The 19,574-nt window shown below is 41.4% G+C and overlaps 1 protein-coding gene and 1 long non-coding RNA gene across 4 annotated transcripts in view; one reads left to right on the top strand and one right to left on the bottom strand.

Annotated features, from left to right (window-relative positions):
• Positions 1-19,574, bottom strand: part of SMNDC1 (survival motor neuron domain containing 1) — an 88,681-nt gene that overhangs the window by 11,587 nt on the left and 57,520 nt on the right. The gene's annotated exons all lie outside the window — the stretch shown is intronic.
• Positions 1-19,574, top strand: part of LOC311632228 — a 32,570-nt gene that overhangs the window by 912 nt on the left and 12,084 nt on the right. For both annotated transcript variants that reach the window (XR_014796735.1, XR_014796736.1), the window contains exon 2: positions 9,004-9,144. This is a non-coding gene — a long non-coding RNA (uncharacterized lncRNA). The remainder of the gene's footprint in view (positions 1-9,003; positions 9,145-19,574) is intronic.

The following is a 19,574-nucleotide window of genomic DNA, read 5'->3' on the forward strand; positions in this document are numbered from 1 at the left end:
TCTCTCCCTCTTCCTCTCCCCTCCTCTTTGAAATCAATAAAAAATGTATTTACAAAAACAAAAAAAAGGAATGTGGCCCTAGCCAGTTTTGCTCAATGGATAGAGCATCAGTCTGCGGTCTGAAGGGTCGCGGGTTCGATACCCATCAAAGGCCCGTGTACCTTGGTTTCAGGCTGAGTCCCGAGCCTATCAGGGCGTGGAGGAGGCAACAAATCAATGGATCTCTCTCACATCGATGTTTCTCTCTCAATGTGTGTCTCTTCCCCTCCCTTCCACTCCAAAAATAAATAGAAAAAGATTCTCAGATGAGGATTAACCATGGGAAATATCATCAAGTGAGGATTAACTACAAAAAAGGGGAATGTGTATGAAGTGGGTGTGTTTCTCATAGTACATATCATGTTACTTGTGAACTGTTACACAAACCTACCTGGAGATTAGGATATAACTTTTTTCCAATTAAACTAGCTATTAAAAAAAAAAAAAAAAGATAAAGACCAGTGACACAAAAAGGCCAGGAAAGAACTTTCTCTGGGAGATTGGGGTCTGTTGCTACAAGGCCTTCTTCTCAGGTGGGCTAACTCTTTTGGTCTGTAACAGCTTTGCCTTAGTGCTGTGGTCAGCAAACTGCGCTCACGAGCCACAGGCGGCTTTTTGGCTCCTTGAGTGTGGCTCTTCCACAAAATACCATGGCCTGGGCGAGTCTATTTTGAAGAAGTGGCATTAGAAGTTTAAGTTTAAAAAACTGGCTCTCAAAAGAAATTTCAATCGTACTGTTGATATTTGGCTCTATTGACTAATGAGTTTGCCAACCACTGCCTTAGTGCCTTCTTAGGGGTTGGTTGGTTTGTTTTGAGGAGATCTTCCCTTTTCTTCTCTACTTACACACACATATCCCTCATATTGAGTCATAATCTACAGAGATGGCAATTTGTGATGACTGGAGTGGCAATTTGCAAGAATTGGAAATGCTGCAGAGGGCAGCAGCATGTAGCTAGCTTTACAGGGAAGACAAACCAGAAAAGATGAACTTTTCCTTAATTTATAGTAGAAGTTTGTTTAAAATACAGTGTAGTTTTGACAACTGCTCTTATTCTAATTGTGTATTATTAAAATTAATCCAGAGGCTCTTCCTTGAATATAAAATAAACTTTTACAGTAAAAATGTAAAAATCTCTCAAATAACAACTCTTCACAAATCCTCTAGATGAGAAAATATTTATTATAAACTCCAGTATAGATTTCTTTCTCATATGGATAGTTTGTTTGTTTTTTCCCCCAGGATTGCTTTTAGTCTATCTCTGTGCAACATAGTTATATTTGGGGGGGGGGCGGGGTGTGGAGGGGAAGCTATCTTAAATTTTAATTTCTCACAAAGAAATGGTAACAGTTGTATATACAGTGCCATTTTTACGTGTATTCATTTCATTTTCACAATGATTCTATGTGCTATTAAAGACAAAACTAGAGTAAATATAAACTGATTTAAGAGTGATAGTTCAAATAGGTGTTCTGACTTCCCACTTCCTTTGAAATCTACTTTTAGGGTCTGATTTTTAAAACAGTCTCTTTCAGCCTGGCCAGTGTGGCTCAATGGTTGAGTGTCGCCCTATTAAACCAGGAGGTCAGGGTTTAACTCCAGTCAGGGTACAAACAACAGACCCCGAAGCAGATTGAGGGCATGCAGGAGACAGCCGATGAATGATTCTTTTTCATAATTTATGTTTATATTTCTGTCTCTTCTCTGAAATCAATACAAATATATTTTTAAAAATTCTCATTCGAATTTAGTCATGTTTATTCTTCAAAAGGAGCAATCTAAAATATCTAGTTCTTTAAACCTAGTATTTATTTTAGTGAAACTCAGTAGTAAATAAAAGTGAAAAACTCCAAATTGTCATCAGAGTATACTACAATATTACACTTTTACCTATCTTTCAAAGAAAACATTTAAACTGCTGACATGAAAGTATAGCAGTTGCCTTTGGAAATGTGCCAGTCCACTGCAGGGCACAATACACTAATACAGTCCATGTCAGCGGTCGCCAACTGGTGGTCCATGAGGTCTGAAAGGTTGGCGACCACTGGTCCATGTTGCATTCCTTCCTGACTAAGCGTAGCCCCAGGTTTGCCCACATACTTTTTGTTCCTTCAACAAATGCCCGAGGAGATGAACTAGAGATGTGTACACAGTCATAATTGCTCTTTGCTCTCCTTAGTCATAGTAGGTATTTTGAATGTTTGGATGGAGATTTGCTGTAGGGCAAGCTACTGGCTCTTTGTGCTTACTGATTATTCGGGGGTACAGTGTCTTGAAAACATATCCTTGGATAACTTGCAGGGCATCATTCACTTAAGGCTGATGGAAAAACAACCTTACATGGATGCTGACCAAAGCAGGTGCTCACCAAAGCATCCCTGCTTTGTTCACACAGGTCTGCATTGCCTTGTCAGTCTCAGGATGTGCATTCCCAGCTGTTCTGTTTTCTGTGTACCACTAAAGAACAGAAAACTGCCACCGGAGACAGAAAGCAAGGATTCTTCCAGCTTGGAAAAGGCTATGATCAGAGGCTTTACAAGGATCAGAAATGTCAGGGTTCTTTAGACCCTGTATGAAATTAAATACAGTTCTTTAGACCCTGTATGAAAATGGTATTTAACAGTACTTTTACATACAAGAATGTATGTATGTGGGCAAAAGAACAAAAACAAACTCATGTCACAGATGTATTGCTAATAGTACAATTGATAATGTAATTTTGAAACTTTCATGTCTAGTATAGATAAAGTATATAATATATGTATGCTAGTTAAAACTCTTAAGAGGAAAGAAAAGTAGAAAATAAAGTTTTTTTGGGGAAGCCCTCTCATGACATATGTGATGTAATGTTGCCCCAGTGGAGAGTGCCCAATATCTTGATATCTAGATACTGTAGCCCACAAGAGAAACAGCATTTCTCCAAGAAGTGATTGATTTCAAGTCTCAGGCCCAGAAAGTATAAACGTGAGCCTGGAACATCTTTCCAGAAAGCAAGGAAGTGCCCCAAAACTGGTAGAATCAAGTCAAAAGTTCACCGACTAGCTATTACCCAGGTGTGAATCAATGAGTGTTAAAAACATAACGACTGCCATATACTATCAAAACATTGAATACATTTTTAGAATCCATAAATTCAAAGTGATAATCAAAATAAAGGTGGGGGAGGGATTTTTTTTTCTTTCTAGGGGAGTGCCAGGCAAAAAATGGATTGATAGAATTGGAAAAATCACCATGTGCAGTCCCCAGTGACTTAGGCATAGGTTAGCCGTAGAAGCTAAAACCCATCTTGTAAAAGGAAATAGGGAAAAGGAGGGTGTTTGCATAGTATCACCCCACAGAGTAGTTAGTAATTACAAAGGGGAATATACACCATTTAACAAAGAAATTCAAATCACCAGCTCAACCTAGCGATCATACTTACCACCACTAATGTGGAACAACCTGACTGTAAAGGCCTCTTGCTTTGATGCAACATTGCGTAACAGCTTCACCTGTGAAGAAGCCTTGCACAGAATACTTAACCTGAATACCATCAAGTCTTTTGACCCAACTTCCGGTTTACAGGACATACAGGGGTAGAGGAACAAGTAAAATGACCCTGAGGGAAAACTCAGGCATGTCCAGAATGTGGGACATTCCATAAGAAAGCTGACCTAAATTCTTCAAGTCAATATTATTAGCAATAGTGGACGACTGTTCTAGATTGAGACAAAAGACATATCAATGAAATGCCATGGGTCTCATCTTGGAAAAACAAAGCTATAAGAGAAAATTTGAGGATACTTTAGGAAATCTGAATATGAACTAAATATTAGATGATATTGAATAGTTAATTTTATTAACTGTGAAATTTACATAAGTTAATTACAATGTCCTATTTAAGTATTTAGGGATGAAGTACTATAACACCTGTAACATACCTTCAAATGGTTCAGCCAAAAAATTATATAAAGTTGTACAAAACTCGTGTGTGTATGAATATATATATATTTGTATGGAGAGAGAATGAATAAAATGTGGCAAAATGTTAATCACTGTGGAAGAATATATGTGTTCATTGTACTAGAATTTCCACTTTTCTGTATGTTTCCAAGTTTTTCAAAGGAAAAAGGTGGAGAAAAGTGTTCATAGACTAGCTAGAATAGTTTTGAGGGGTGTTGTATGTTTGGAGAATGATGAGAAAAGCAGCAGATAGTTAAGGGGAACTAGGAGCTAGCAGTAGCTTAACAACTGAGAAGTAATAGGGAAGATTATAGAAGCCTATGAGTGGTTGTCAGAAACAAAAGGCTGTAAAAAGCCAGATGGGTCAAGGCTTAGCAGGAAGATGTGGGCAGTGGAGGCCAAAGCAGTCACAGGATCTCTTTGAAGGCCAGGAAGGAAAGCATGAGAAAGAATTACTTTGATTTCCCCACATTCAGGAGAGACTCCAGTAGGCCTTGCCCTCTGATGTGGTAAACTTTTTAAAAAAATTTTTGGTCCTTAATAGCCTCCAGCGGTAGTCTTAAGATAATCTTAAAAAAAAAAAAAAATATGTATATATGTGTGTGTGTATTTCAGAGAGGAAGAGAGAAAGAGAGAGAGAGAGAAACATCAATGATGAAAGAGAGGCATTGATCTGCTGTCTCCTACACATCCCACACTGGGGATCAAGCCTGCAACCCCAGGCATGTGCCCTGACTGGGAATTGAACTGTGACTTTCTAGTTCATAGGTCAATGCTCAGCCACTGAGCAACACGAGCCAGGCCTTAGATGGTCTTTTAAACCTAGAGTTAATTGGATTCATCCACATCACAGGCCCTGAAAGTACCTTCCGTATCTGGATGTTTCCATACGTTCACGTCACCAGTTTATTTATGCTAGAAAGTTTATTGCAGAAAAAGCCTGGAACATTCTACATCACCCTTATTGTACAGTAAATAACAGAACACTCTTTTAAAAAATATATATTTTATTGATTTTTTACAGAGAGTAAGAGAGAGGGATAGAGAGCCAGAAACATCGATGAGAGAGAACCATCGATCAGCTGCCTCTTGCACACCCCCTACTGGGGCTGTGCCCGCAACCAAGGTATATGCCCTTGACCGGAATCGAACCCGAGACCCTTCAGTCCACAGGCCAACGCTCTATCCACTGAGCCAAACCGGTTTTGGCAGAACACTCTTTTTTTTCTTTTTTTTTTTTAAGGATATTTACATCAAACAACAGGTAGTAGGGGATATATGTTCTCAAATGTAAAGAGGAAACCAAAATGAGACCCAGAGTTTTGCCCCATTAAGACTATTGGTCCATAGTTTGATATAGTCGCATTTAGCCATTTTATTGCTTACAGGGTCAGCAGTTGAAAACAAACAAAAAAAACAATTACAAAATGGAGACCTTAATGCCCAAAGAGCCCATTAGGTGGCAGTGGGGACACAGGCATCTTGATGTCTGATTCCCCGCCCCGCCAGAGATGGAGCTTTAGTGAAGGAACATTGCCATGCAGCTTTGTGGGGCAGAAGACAGGGAAAAACAAACAGCCCAAAAACTATGGTTTGTGGAGTCCAAGAAATGAAGAACCGATCGTCACCTGTATCAACTCCTATTCTTGCTTTTGACATACTCGGTTTTTTCAGTTGTTGTTTTTTGTCTTTGCTATGATTCTTTTATCCAGAGTCCTTTAGATCACTTGTGCGAAGTGTGGCTCATTGTGTTCAAAACCCCACTACCTTTAGTATGGGTTTTTATAGCAACAGCCTCATTCTCTCTAATTAGTGCTCATGACAGGCTGTGTGTGGGCCTGCTACATGTGATAGGTTAGGGTTCCAGGGAAAAGTACCCCGAGATTTCTGTGCACCAGGTTTGTTGGGTAATGCTTTTGGGAACATCACCAGTGAGAGGAAGACAGAACAGCACTGGACACAGGGAGAAGTTGCTTCGATGCATATGCAGAAGAGGCCTCAGCCAATCCTCTAGGATAGGGGTGTCGAACTCAATCAGAGAAGGGGCCAAAATCTAAAATCCAGCCTAAATTGCGGGCCAAATGATTTACTGAACAGTCATAAACTGACAATGTCATAAACTGACAGCGGAGTGCAGTGATGACAGCGCGGTGCGGGCCACATTGCAAGGCCTGGCAGGCTGGATTTGGCCCGCGGGCCTTGTGTTTGACACATGTGCTCTAGGAGCTGTGGAGCTGGGATGGCCATTCAGACATGCTCTCCTCCCCCACCGCTTCAAGTTAAGGAAGCCAGGGCTTTATACCCGGCCCCAAATGATCAGCCAATAGATGCAGGCTGCCCTTGTGAAGGGGCTAAGAGCAATTAATTGAACACTGCCAGCCACCAGCACTCCCTATGTCTAGGAGAATGAGAACCTCCGTGCGAAGGGGGGAATCTGGGCAGGGTACCACAGCATCCCCTATTTTTGGAATCTCTGATGCTGCCCGTCTTGCAGAAGATACCAACATTAGAAACTCTGAGACAATGTCACCTTCTCAGTCTTGTTTTCCTAGCATTAAAAGCTAATGGAAAAATACCTCTGCGCTTCCTGCAGATGACATCGTTTGTTTCAAATTGGTTTCTGATATATATATATATATATATATATATATATATATATGAAGAGCTTGCTGAGGCATGAGCATCTCAGGTACAAAAGACGAAGCATTTCCTCTGTAGAAGAATGCTCCAAAAATTTTTGGCACAATTTGGTGATTATTTATTCCAACATATCAAAAGCCATTAGAGTGAATTTTATGTATTTTTAAAGAGGGATAAATCATATTTTCTGAAAATAGCCTAGTTGCAGGAAGAAAATGCATAATCAACTATTAGAAGTTTTAAAATTTATATTTTTGCCTGACTTTGTTGCCTTTTGTATTCTGTGACACTAAGGCTCTTCCTCACTTTCTGCCAGTTTCAGCTACAAGAATCACTTTCCCCCTTATACAGTAGCCATTTGACTAACTCTACCACCTCAGCGTCTTCTGGATGTATGTATTCCCTCTTCCCTGCTGCAGACAGGCTGCCATCATTTCTCACCTGCTTGATGCAATAGACTAAGAATGGAATTCCTTCTCTGAGATGCATCTTCTACACATGGCTGCCAAATTGATCTTCTGGAAACACTAAATATGCCTACTACACCTACCTGTTAAAAAATCTCAACTTGTTAGCCCACCATATAAGGCCATTCTATCTAATAAAAGAGTAATATGCAAATTGACCATCACTCCAATACACAAGATGACTGCCCCCATGTGGTCAAAGATGGCTGCCACCAGATGGCCTGCAGGAGAGGGCAGTTGTGGGCAGTTAGGGGTGACCAGGCACAGGAGGGCAGTTGGGGGTGACCAGGCCAGCAGAGGAGGGCAGTTGGGAAAGACCAGGTCTGCAGGGGAGGGCAGTTGGGAGGAACCCAGGCCTGCAGGGGAGGACAGTTTGGGGGGAACCCAAGCCTGTAGGGGAGAGGAGTTGTGGGGAGGGGGTGGGGAAACCAGGCCAGCAAAGGAGGGCAGTTGGAGGAGAGCAGGCCAGCAGGGGAGGGCAGTTGGGGGCGGCCAGGCCTGCAGGGGAAGACAGGGGCAACCAGACTGGCAGGGGAAGGCAGTTAGAGGTGACCAGGCCCTCAGGGGAAGGCAGTTAGGGGCAATCAGGCTGGCTGGGGAGCAGTTAGGCTCTAGGCAGGTGAGTGGTTGGGAGCTAGCAGTCCTGGATTATGAGAGGGATCCCAGATTGGAGAGAGTACAGGCTAGGCTGAGGGACACCCCCAATCCCACCCCCCACCCCCACCCCGTATATGAATTTCGTGCACCAGGCTTCTAGTTAATGATATGGCCACAGTCTGTTTTTTGGCCTGAGCGCGACCACATACATACTCCATGTACAAACCTGCCCTGCTCTCCTGCTCTTTCTCGCCTTACTGGTTGGCCTCTCATTCTTTTCTCTGCTTCCCTGTCTGAAAGAATATCTTTAATGGCCCAGTTCCAGTTAAACATTATGACTGCTCATCAGTGTTCACAGGTGAACACCCTGCTTCTCTCTCCTTCAGTATTTTTGCATCTAGTAAGAGCACCCTAGACTGTTGGGGTTTAGGACAGAGTACCTCTAGGCATTATATCCAAAGGGCCGGGATGACATCTTTTTTTTTTTTTTTTTTTTTTGCATCTTTAACACTTGGCAAGGTGTCCTTGACACTAGTAGAATTGAAAACATGGAAGAAGCCAACTTTTGATAGCAGTGAACATTATATTTGACTTTGGAGAATAGTCTAAAAATTTCTTGTAATTAGTTGTATTTCTCTGACACATGGGCACATGATATCAGTTCCTTTGTAGGTTATTACTATAGTAAGATGCAAGGTGTTAATGTTTTGAAGCATTTTCTTGGTGGGGAGAATTTTTGATTGATCCTAATTAACAGTGTCTCTCTTTCCAGGCAGTTGACATGTGTGTTTGCTGGTAAGGATATATACAGAAAAAAACAGGATTGTAATAGCTTGATTATGAGCGATTTAATCAGTGTATCTTTGGGGTTTTTTTTTAATTTGTGATTAGCTGCCTAATTTGATGCTTTCTCAACAGGCAGAGGGAAGTAGAACTAATCAACCGAGGAGTTAATGGAAGAACAAAATTCAAGCAACTGAGACAAGAAAGTGGCTACAATTTATAGATCTATGTGGCCATTTGTTTTGTGGTTTATGAAGAGTATTGAACACAGGGCCCATGTTCATTTACTCTCTTTGCTATTGCTTGTGAAGTGCCTAGGGTAAAATCATGTTACTTTTTCTGTCTCATCTGGGAAAAAAAAAAAAACAAAAAAAAAACCCAGGATATTTTCCTATATCATAAGACAAACAAGTTAATGTGACTATAATAGCTGCTTCTAACAGTTTGTGAGTCTAGATTAAATGGCCATGAGCTCTTTTGGTTGTAATTGACATTCTGTCTCATCTTACTGTTTTTATTCTGCATTTCTCTCAGATCTCTATCTTGTGATCAAAGGAAAACATGTCAACATGCTTGCCTACCTGTGGAATAGCACGCTAGACCTGGGATCTGTCGTTCTACCATGGATTCTGCCTCTCTCTAGCTGTGAGGCTAGCCCATATTAGTCCCCTAATGGTAAGCTGTAATAAGGGATTTCTATGTATGAAATTCCATCTCATCCCATCTCTCCCCATCCCACGCAGGCCAGCTCCCAGATCTAGGTGTTCATTGTAGGCTCAATGCATGTTCGCTAAAGGAGGAAGCTATCTCTTGAGAGCTGACTTCTCCTTTTACTTTACAGGGAAAGAAAGGTCACTTGGCAACAACTTCCTTTGATAATTCCCCCTTCTAGCACACGCACCTAAAAATGATTTGTGTTGATTCATTCTTGGAAAGATTTTTAAAATGACTGTTAAAATTTAAATCATGTATACAACCAAAGCATCATTAAAAAGGTAAAGACATGCCATGAGAAGATATTTGCAATGAAGAACTAGTAACCAGAATACTTTTTAAAATCCTACATATCATTAAGAAAACAGGTAATTAATCCAATGGAAAAGTTAAAAACATATAAGAAGTCAGAGGAGGAGAAGATATGAAGAAACAGTTTACATACGAAAGAGCCCCAAATGGCCAATAAATACCTAAAAATACTCAAATCCTACCCATTTTTGGCTCAGTGGATCTGAGCATCTGCCTGTGGATCAAAGGATCCTGGTTTCAATTCTGGTCAAGGGCTCAGACCTCGGTTGCAGGCTCCTCCCAGACCCTGGCCCTGGTCAGGGCTCCTGCAGGAGGCAACCCATCTATGTGTTTCTCCTACCTGGATTTTTCTCTCTCTCTCTAAAAGTCAACGGGAAAATATACTCAGGTGAGGATTTTTTTTAAAATGTGTTTAAAAATACTCAAAGTTGCCAAAACCGGATTGGCTCAGTGGATAGAGCGCCGGCCTGCGGACTGAAAGGTCCCAGGTTCGATTCCGGTCAAGGGCATGTACCTTGGCTGCGGGCACATCCCCAGTAGGGGGCGTGCAGGAGGCAGCTGATCGATGTTTCTCTCTCATTGATGTTTCTGATTCTGTCTCTCTCTTCCTTCCTCTCTGTGAGAAATCAATAAAATACATTTTTTAAAAAATACTCAAAGTTATAAATAATCAGGGATGTATCCACAAAAACTATAACCCATCAAATGTAAGAAAGTGTAAAAGTTTGAAAAATAACCCCCAGAAAACAGTTACACTTATGCACGACTGATGAGAGTCCATATTGTTCTATCCACAGTGGAGAGCAAGTTGGCATCTTGTCAAGTTGAAGGTGGGCTCCCCTCACAAACCAGCAGCTCCCTCAGAGAGGCTCTTGCTTATGTAATAAGGGAGACACATTAAATTTATTATAGCTTTGATTTTAAAAAATAAAAAACTTAAAAATCACAACCTGAATGTCCCCCAACCAAAAATAGGGGGGGGGGGGGGAGTGCAGTGCATTTAAATCCATAATTAAATAAATACTCATGAAATTAATAAAAGTGAATGAACTCAAGGTACATGTATCAACATGGATAAAACTAAAAAATAATGTTCAGCCTAAAAAAGCAAATAGCTTGAAAACCTCCTAAATTATCATCCTGCTCTCTCAGCTGCCAGAATCATTCTTTTAACATGCCACTTTCCAGTTTTTAATCTCCCAGTGGTTTTCCATCCCATTGGAAGTAGATTCTATAGCTTAGCATGACCTAGACTAGAGGGTCCTTCAAGATCTGGGTCCTGCAAAACCTCCAGCCTTAGTCATACCAAGTCACTCGCAGGGTTCTAAATGAGCCATGGTATCACACCTCGGTGGCTTTGCCAATCTTTTTTTTTTTTTTTTTTTTTTTTTTTTAAGAAATAAACAATTTATTAGATCAAAGAAAATTGAATCTTACACTAGAAGGTGAAAGCTGAAAATCACATCACCAAATCTCCTGAGGGCTCTTTTCTTTTTTCTTTAAAAAAATATTTTTATTAGCCCAAACCAGTTTGGCTCAGTGGATGGAGCGTCGGCCTGCGGACTCAAGGGTCCCAGGTTCGATTCCGGTCAAGGGCATGTACCTTGGTTGTGGGCACATTCCAAATAGGGGGTGTGCAAGAGGCAGCTGATCGATGTTTCTCTCTCATCGATATTTCTAACTTTCTATCCCTCTCTCTTCCTCTCTGTAAAAAAAACAAAACCCAAACAATAAAAATATTTTAAAATATTTTTATTTTTATTAAATTTATTTGGGTAACATTGGTTAATAAAATTATATAGATTTCAAGTGTACAATTCGATATGATATTATATATTGAGTTTTCACCACCCTAAGTCAAGTCTCCTTCCATTACCATTTATCCCCCATACTCTCTTCTCTCTTCCTCCATCCTCCTTTCCCTCTTGAAATCACCACACTGTTGTCTGTATCTGCAAGTTGTGTTTACTTGTGGGTTTTTTTTGTTGTTGTTGTTGTTTTTGTGTGTGTGTGTGTGTGTGTGTGTGCTTAATCCCTTCATCTTTTTCACCCAGCGCCATATCCTTCTCCCCTCTGATAGTTGTCATTCTTCTCTATGAGTTTCTATTTTGTTTGTTAGTTAATTTTGTTCACTAGATTCTACATATGAATGAAATCACATGGTACTTGTCTTTCCCTGACTGGCTTATTTCACTTAGCATAACACTTTCCAGGTCCATCTGTGCTATAGCAATGGGTAAGATTTCCCTTTTTTTTTTTTTTTTTTTACAGTCAAATAGTATTTCATTGTGTAACTGCACCATAGCTTTTTTTTTTTTAATTTATCAATTCATTTACTGATGGGCACTTGGGTTACTTCCAAATCTTGGCTATTGTAAATAACACTGCAGTTAATATAGGGGTGCATATGTTTTTTCAAATTAGTGTATTGGGGTTTTTTGGATATATTCTCCAAAGAGGAACTCCATGTTTAATTTTTTGAGGTAACTCTACATTGCTTCCCACAATTGCTGCTTCAATCTGCGTTCCCATCAACAGTGCATTAGAGCTCCCTTTACTCCACATCCTCGCCAACACTTGTTTGTTGATTTATTGATGATAGCCATTCTGACAGGTGTGAGGTGCTATCTTGTGGTTTTAATTTGCATCTTTCTGATGCTTAGTAATATCTTTTCATATGTGTGTTGGCCATCTGTATGTCCTCTCTGGAGAAGTCTTTTTAGGTCATTGGCGCATTTTTAATTGTATTGTTTGTTTTTCTGGTGTTGAGTTGTTTGAGTTCTTTATAAATTTGGATATTAACCCCCTATCAGCTGTATCATTGGCGAATGTGTTCTTCCTTTCAGTGGGTTGTCTTCATTTTGTTGATAGTTTCCTTTGCTGTGCAATCACTTGTTAGTTTGGTGTAGGCCTTGCCAATCTTGGTATGTTTTTGTGGAAGTATCTTCTCTCATTTCCCTGGCTAATCTGTACTCATCCTTCAGTCCTCAACTCAAGGATTATCTTTTCTTGGAAGAGTTTCCTGACCCCTTTTTCCAGGCGGAATTAGATGTCTACATGCTTCTCCTTTTGATGTCATGGCATCCTGTGCTAACTTACCTTTATTGTATCTAGTGTTCCACTGTGCTCTCATTATTGATGTACCTTTAGGATCAGGTTTTTCTTATCTGAAGGTCTCCAGAATATGGCATACAGTACATGCTTGATGTTTGTTGAATGAATGAATGAATGAATGCCTGAATAGAGTGTGTTTGAGTATGAATTGATTACCTATATGGATCTTATCTAATTTTTAGTCATTAAGATCTTGGTAAACTTTCACAAGATAAAAATATCCACGTGAGAAAGCAGACAAGAACCTGGGGCAAAGGCCCAAGAGGAATTTTGTACACATGCCTAGGCAAGGAGACCTGAGGGTAGTGAGGCATACTGGGCTTACTTTCCCACCAAGAGAGCTAAATGATTCACCTCCAAAGGTGATCACTTTCTATGATCATGAGCATGACTTGAGTAGACCAGCTGGCTTAAACTGGGAGAGCCATCTTTTCCAGTGAAATTTGTTTTTGGTATTTTTCCCAGCCATAGCTGATAGACTACCTTCATTTGCTTTTTATGCTACTTCTTAAGGAATAGTTCTCATGCTATTGAATATTCATATTCTTGAGGTCTTTGCTTCTAACCAATGTTTAGTAGGCCCCCTTGTGAGTCTATCTGGAATGAGCTTAAGCAACTCACTTGCCAGAACAAGGCCCAAATTCTTTCAAAATATTGTCTGTTGTTCTCATTACATTCTACTTGTCAGCTTGTGAGATCCACCATGAAGAGATACTACAGAGTTGACACAAGGGAAATGATTTTCTCTGAACCTAGAGACCAGCTCAGACCAGGAAAGATGGAACCACAGACAGGTTTGATCTCCCAGCTGAACAGATAGAGTCATCTTTAACTTTGTAGGGAGGCCTCTGCCACAGTCACCCAACCCCCACCCCCATCAGCTTCCCTCTTTCACATGCCTACTCTTGCTTCTATTCCATCTTCCATCTTCCAAAGCTGGTTGTGTACAGAGCCGAGAACCAGCCAGCTCTTACCAGCCTGTACCAGTCCTCTTCTTTGTGGCCTAATGTTTTCTTTTTTTTTTTTTTTAAAGTTTTTAAAAATATATATATTTTATTGATTTTTCACTGAGAGGAAGAAAGAGGGATAGAGCGCCAGAAACATCGATGAGAGAGAAACATCGATCAGCTGCCTCCCGCACACCCCCCACCGGGGATGTACCCGCAACCAAGGTACATGCCCTTGACCGGAATCGAACCTGAGACCTTTCATTCCTCAAATCAACGCTCTATCCATTGAGCCAAACCGGTTTCGGCTTAATGTTTTCTTTATAGGGGCTCCCAGATGATAACCAGCCTCTTAGAAAGTTTATAGATGACCCCCTACTTTAAAAGTATGAACTTTTTTTTTTTTTTAAATTACTGGATAACATTTGTCCTTTCTATAGATATCTCTTGTCCTCCCCAGAGTTCTCACTCAGAACCCACTTAATACATAAACTTAGGCCTGGGTCTTGAAACCTGGGAGCGGCAATATTCCAGCAGGGTGTCCAGTGGAGTCTGTTGCCGATTCCCTTTCTACCTCTGAGAGTTCATGTGTGAGACCCCTTGAGAGTTCAGTTTAGATGCGGCAGAAGTAGTAACAACAAAGGTATACCAAAGAAGGAAAACAAGTTGTCAAGAGCAATGAGTAATGGTAGACTTCTTAAAAAATCAATATCTGTCTGCATATTTCTATGCGTGGGGTGAGTCCATCAAAGTGAGTGGGTGACGCTTGTCCCTGCCTGGCTGAGCCAGTGCTGCATGACTCACCTTCTGTGCTATCAGTGAAACACCAGCCTCTTGCCCGGGAGTTAATACTCACTAAAGGAAACTCTATTCTGCATCCGTCACTAATTGAATTTTTAAATGTAACCCAATTTACGAACTTCCTCCATATTCTCTTGGTTGTTTCTAAGCTTCCTCCTAATCACTTTGCAGCCTGGCTAGATATAATCAGGTTTATTTAAGTTTGCTTTGAGGAGGAACTAAATGCCACCTTTTCTAAGATTATTGAGTTACCATCCCCGACCCCCCCAATCCTCTCACCCCTCCACCCCCGGCACAGGTCAGGTAGAGCAGAGAGGTGATCTCATAGGGTTTTTCCAACCAAGGAGTCTAGTTTTTAAAACATAAATATGTGAAAGCCCCAATCGTTGTCTCTTAAAATCCCCTTTGTGCTCAAAGAGGAAGCTTGGCTAATACTTCCAGCAAAGTATCGGGAATATCAGATAGCACTGATTCCCCGAGTCCTAGAAACAAACCTCAATTTCTTCAGTTCACATTCAAGATGAGAAAACTTCCCTTTCTCATGCACTAATATGACAACAAACCAGAAAGCAGTCTTGTCCTCTGACGAGTATGGCACATGAATTTTGACAAGTGTTCCATCTTATTCCACTGGCGTATGCTAGGCTCTTCTGGATACATTCTCTATTCTAGTCTTATTCATCCCCAGCTCACTGGCTTAGAGGGAGCCCTACCCCCCGCTCCCCAACTCCTCTGGCTCAGAGTTCAGTCTCTTAATTGACATTTAGTGTAGGCTTCCCAGGGCAGAGACTGAGCTGAAATTTTGTTGGCATACCTGGTGGTACTTAGCTTATAGCCCTAGTGTGCCGTGCAGGCTGGGCATCAGAGTCACCCCTGTCCAGGCCCCACAACAGACCTTCCAATCAGAATCACTATTTGAATGATTCTGACTTACCCCGGGATGAGAACTGCCACTTTGCCGTTATTGTAAGGGTTACATGAACTAATCTAGAGACAGACACTTTTTTAAACTATAGACTTTCATTAGAAATGCTCACTGTGTCTTGTAATGAATGCTAATGCTACCCCTATCCTCACCCTTAGCTTCCTAGCTCCCACTCCCTGTCTTTCTAAAACTTTCATGTGTTCAGCAGGCTCAACACAGTCCCCTTGCTTCAGGAGAAGCTCTTCCACCACCAGGGTGAGGTTGGGTGGGAGACTGAGTGGTCTGAGGTTAAGTCCATGAGATTAAGACCCAATTCTGGCCTCTGAGAGGTTAAGAGGAGTGTGGGGTAGACTTCTAAACTATGTAGCTCTGGTGATGCCAGCTCCAAGTCACACTCTTCCATCTAGAAATGGGTGACTTGACTAATTAGCATATTCCATCCCTCTAGACATAGTCCAGGATGGTCCAATGAAAGTCACTTTTGAGATTTTTGCTGGAACTACCAGGAAGGGACAGCTCTCTTCCTGCTGTGGTTGTTAAACTGTACAATGTAGAATGTGAGCACAGAGCTGGGAGGAGCCACTGAATGGAAAGGGCTTGCCAGCAAGTGCAAACAATCCAGAGGAAAGCAGAACCAAGAGAGCAAAAAGGGGAAATTGAAAGACAATCATTCTGGTATAATTTGAGTATCTAATGCCAAGATGTTCTTGAAGACGGGCCTACTCCTGGCCTTCTGTTACCATTGTTTAACAAAACCTGGATTTGGTTTCTGTTACTTGAAACGTGGCATCCTGAAACCATAAATAATGAAGACCATCTTATGATAAATAACTGCTTTCCCATCTTCTCAGATGAATTGATGAGGTCCAGCCAGTCAACTTATATATATGTAGTGTCATCTATTGCCAATGGCAGTTCTAAGCACTGGGGATGCAGCCATGAATAAAATAGTCCTTGCTGTCAAAGAATTTACATTCTAGAAGGATGAGACAGCCTCTCAGCTAGTCTACCATACCTAAGTTTAGCTATAGATAAGAGATATCAAGAAGATTAAATAGGATCACGAGCAGGAGAGGCTGTTTTTAGTGAGGATAGCCAGGAAATGGTCTATCAGAGGAGGAGGTGATATTTGAGTGAGGTCATAATGAAGAGGTCATAATGGTAAGAAGAGGCATCTGTCCAAAGATTGGGGAAGAATGCTCTCGGCAGAAAGAAGAGCAAATGTAAAGGCTCGGAGCCAGGAATGAGATTGGCCTGTTCAGGAGACAGAAATAAGGAGATTATGGCTAGAGTATCCTGAGTTTGGAAACAGTAGAGGGAGGTGAAAGGACAGGTAAGCTGGGGCAGACCCCTGGACCTTGTGAGAGTTTGGGTTTTATTCTGCATTCAACGGGCACTCACTGGAGTGTTAGCAGGTCCTGACTTACCTTTCAAAAACAGCATCCTCATTGTTGGGGGAAGGTTGGACTAAAGGAAGACTAGAGGGAAGTAAGAAAGACCCATTAGGAGATAATTAAATAGTTCAAACAAGAGATGATGGAGGGGCTCTGGACCACAGTGATGCATCAGAGATGGAAACAGAAGAAAGTGGTGGGAATTAGGAACATTTTGGAGTCAGAGCCAATAGGATGCAGTGATAACTTGGAAGTGAGGTGTGAGGAAAAGAGATAGTGCAGGCACAATGACTAAGTTTTAACTTGAGCAGCTAGATGGATGATGATGCCATTTACAAAAATGAGAAAGCCGAGTTGGGGAGCAAACAGGATAGGAAAGAATTCTATTTCTGTCTCAGCTCTATGAGACATCCACGCAGAGATGTCACATGGGCAGACGGTTAGCCACACCTGGAGTTCAGGGAAATGTGTAGGTTGGAGAGACCTATTTGCATATCATAGACAGACAGATGGACTGGATGAGGTCACCCAACTGGAGGAAAGAAGAAAAATGGTCAAAAACTAAGGCCTGGGTCTGCACCATTCAGAGAAGAGGAGAAGGAGCAAAGGAGAATGAGGAAGGGCCAGTAGGTAAGAACACCAGACAAATATGATGTCATGGACACAGCCTAGTGCTTCAAGAACAAGAGAGTCACCATCTAGGCCGCAGGCTGCCCAGAGGTTGAATAAGATGAGGACAGAGAACCAGCCATTAGCTTTGACAAGATAGCCCTGATAGGACCGTTTAGTGGAGGGGGAAGGACAAAAGCCGTGTGGCAGTGCAATGGGAAGGAAGTCAGAGAAAAACACACAGGTGGCAATGTAGGGATATGCTCTTTTTTAAAAAAATATATGTTATTGATTTTACACAGAGAAGAATTGAGAGGGATAGAGAGTTAGAAACATCGACCAGCTGCCTCTTGCATACCCCCCACTGGGTACATGCCCTTGACCAGAATCGAACCCGGGACCTTTCAGTCCGCAGGCCGACGCTCTACCACTGAGCCAAACTGGTTTCGGCTCGTTTTTTTAAGTTGAATATTTTTACAGTTTATTTTTAGTTTAATTTAAAACAATGAAATGCACATATCTTAAGTGATGAGTTTTTTTGTAGAGGTAAAATTCACATAACATACAATTAACCATTTTAAAGTGAACAATTCAGTAGCATTTAGTACATCCCAATGTTGTCCAATCCTGGCCTCTATCGAGTTCTCAAACATTTTCCTCAACTCCCAGGGGGGACCCCATACTCTTTAATGGGTGTGGAGTTTCCTTTTGAGTTATACTTTAATATATATTCCCTAGCATATATCCCCTAACATATATATATTACTGATTTCAGAGAGGAAGGGAGAGGGAGAGAGAGACATCAGTGATGAGAGAAAATCATTGAGCGGCTGCCTCCTGCACGCTTCCTACTGAGGATTGAGCCCTCAACCAGGGCACGTGCTCTTGACCAGAGTCAAACCAGGGATCCTTCAGTCCGCAGGCCGACACTTTATCCACGGAGCCAAACCAGCTAGGGCTGGAATATACTTTCTTAATGCTCTATCTGATACACTCCAAAAAAAAAAAAAAAAAAAAAAAGGAAGATTTATTTTTTAAGTCCAAATAGCCAAAGTTCACATAAAACAGCTCTTTATTGAAAGAACATGATCTAAGCCAAAGTAGTCTGTTTCTAGAAGTCAGGGTCATGGTTACCTGTAAACAGAGAAGAGAGGAGACTGTGTAGTGAATGGAAGGAGAGCATTGGGGGGCCTTCTGGGATGCTAGAAATGGTCTATTTCTTGACCTGGGAGGTAGTTACATAAGTGTGTTCACTTAATTAATCAAGCCGTACACTTAAATTTTTCTGTATTATTCTTCAATTTAAAATTTATAAAAATAGCTAGGAATCAGGAAGCATGGGCTTCTATTCCAGCACTGGAGGTGACCAGCTGTGTGATTGTAGGCAAGCCACTAAACCTCTCTGGGCCTCAAGTTCCCTCATCTATAAATGGGGGGATTGGGCCAGATGCTCTCCAAGCTCCCTTCCACCCAACATGGTTTCACGTGCGGTTTCCTCCACTTGAAGTCGTGCACCTGTGCTGCTGAAATAACCCCAAGCTCTCGCTGACCTTGGCAGAGGGGGGATCTGGCCTTTTTCATGTCCTTCCTTTCAGAATCTAATGGTTGCAGCTGACGTCTCTGTGGTGCCACTTGTCACCGGCAAGGCAGCTGTGAAGTTAATGATAGTGCAAATAAAAAGCTGCTGGTAATTAGTGGCTGGATGTTGAGGCATTACTGTTATTTTAAAAAATCAATTAGCTGAATAAGAAAATGCCATTGAGACAAACATCTATTTTTTCCCTGAGCTCGGTTCCTGCTGGGTAAGAGGATAATGTGGTCAATTGCAGGAGGGGAAAATGGGTTTCTGATATAGTGGAACTTAATATGTATTTTTAAACCTGCATCGGGGAAGGTCGGAGGCTATAATCCTTTTATTTTATGTGGAAGTTTTTGTGATGGAGAAAGAAGCTTCACATAATTGCCTGTGATTCGTAGCCACTGCTGCCTTGTTAGCAAGCCCTGGCTCCGGCACTGACCCGCCACTTCTTCCCTTTATTTTTTTATTCTTTGTGTTTAAACTTACATTTCTTTTTTTAAAATTTATTGATTGATTATGGTATCACATAATTGTCCTCATCCCCCATTCCCATCCCAAACCCCTCCCCACATATGCCCCTAACCCCCTGTTGTCCATGGCCACTGGTTAGCCTTATATGCATGCACACAAGTCCTTTGGTTGATCTCTCCTCCTTACCTCCACCCTCCCCTATCTTCCCTCTGAGGTCTGAGAAGGCCGTTGGGAACAAA

The sequence above is a fragment of the Pipistrellus hanaki genome (genome assembly GCF_964339955.1).
Source record: "Pipistrellus hanaki genome assembly, chromosome: 14".
NCBI classification, from domain to species: Eukaryota; Metazoa; Chordata; class Mammalia; order Chiroptera; family Vespertilionidae; genus Pipistrellus; species Pipistrellus hanaki.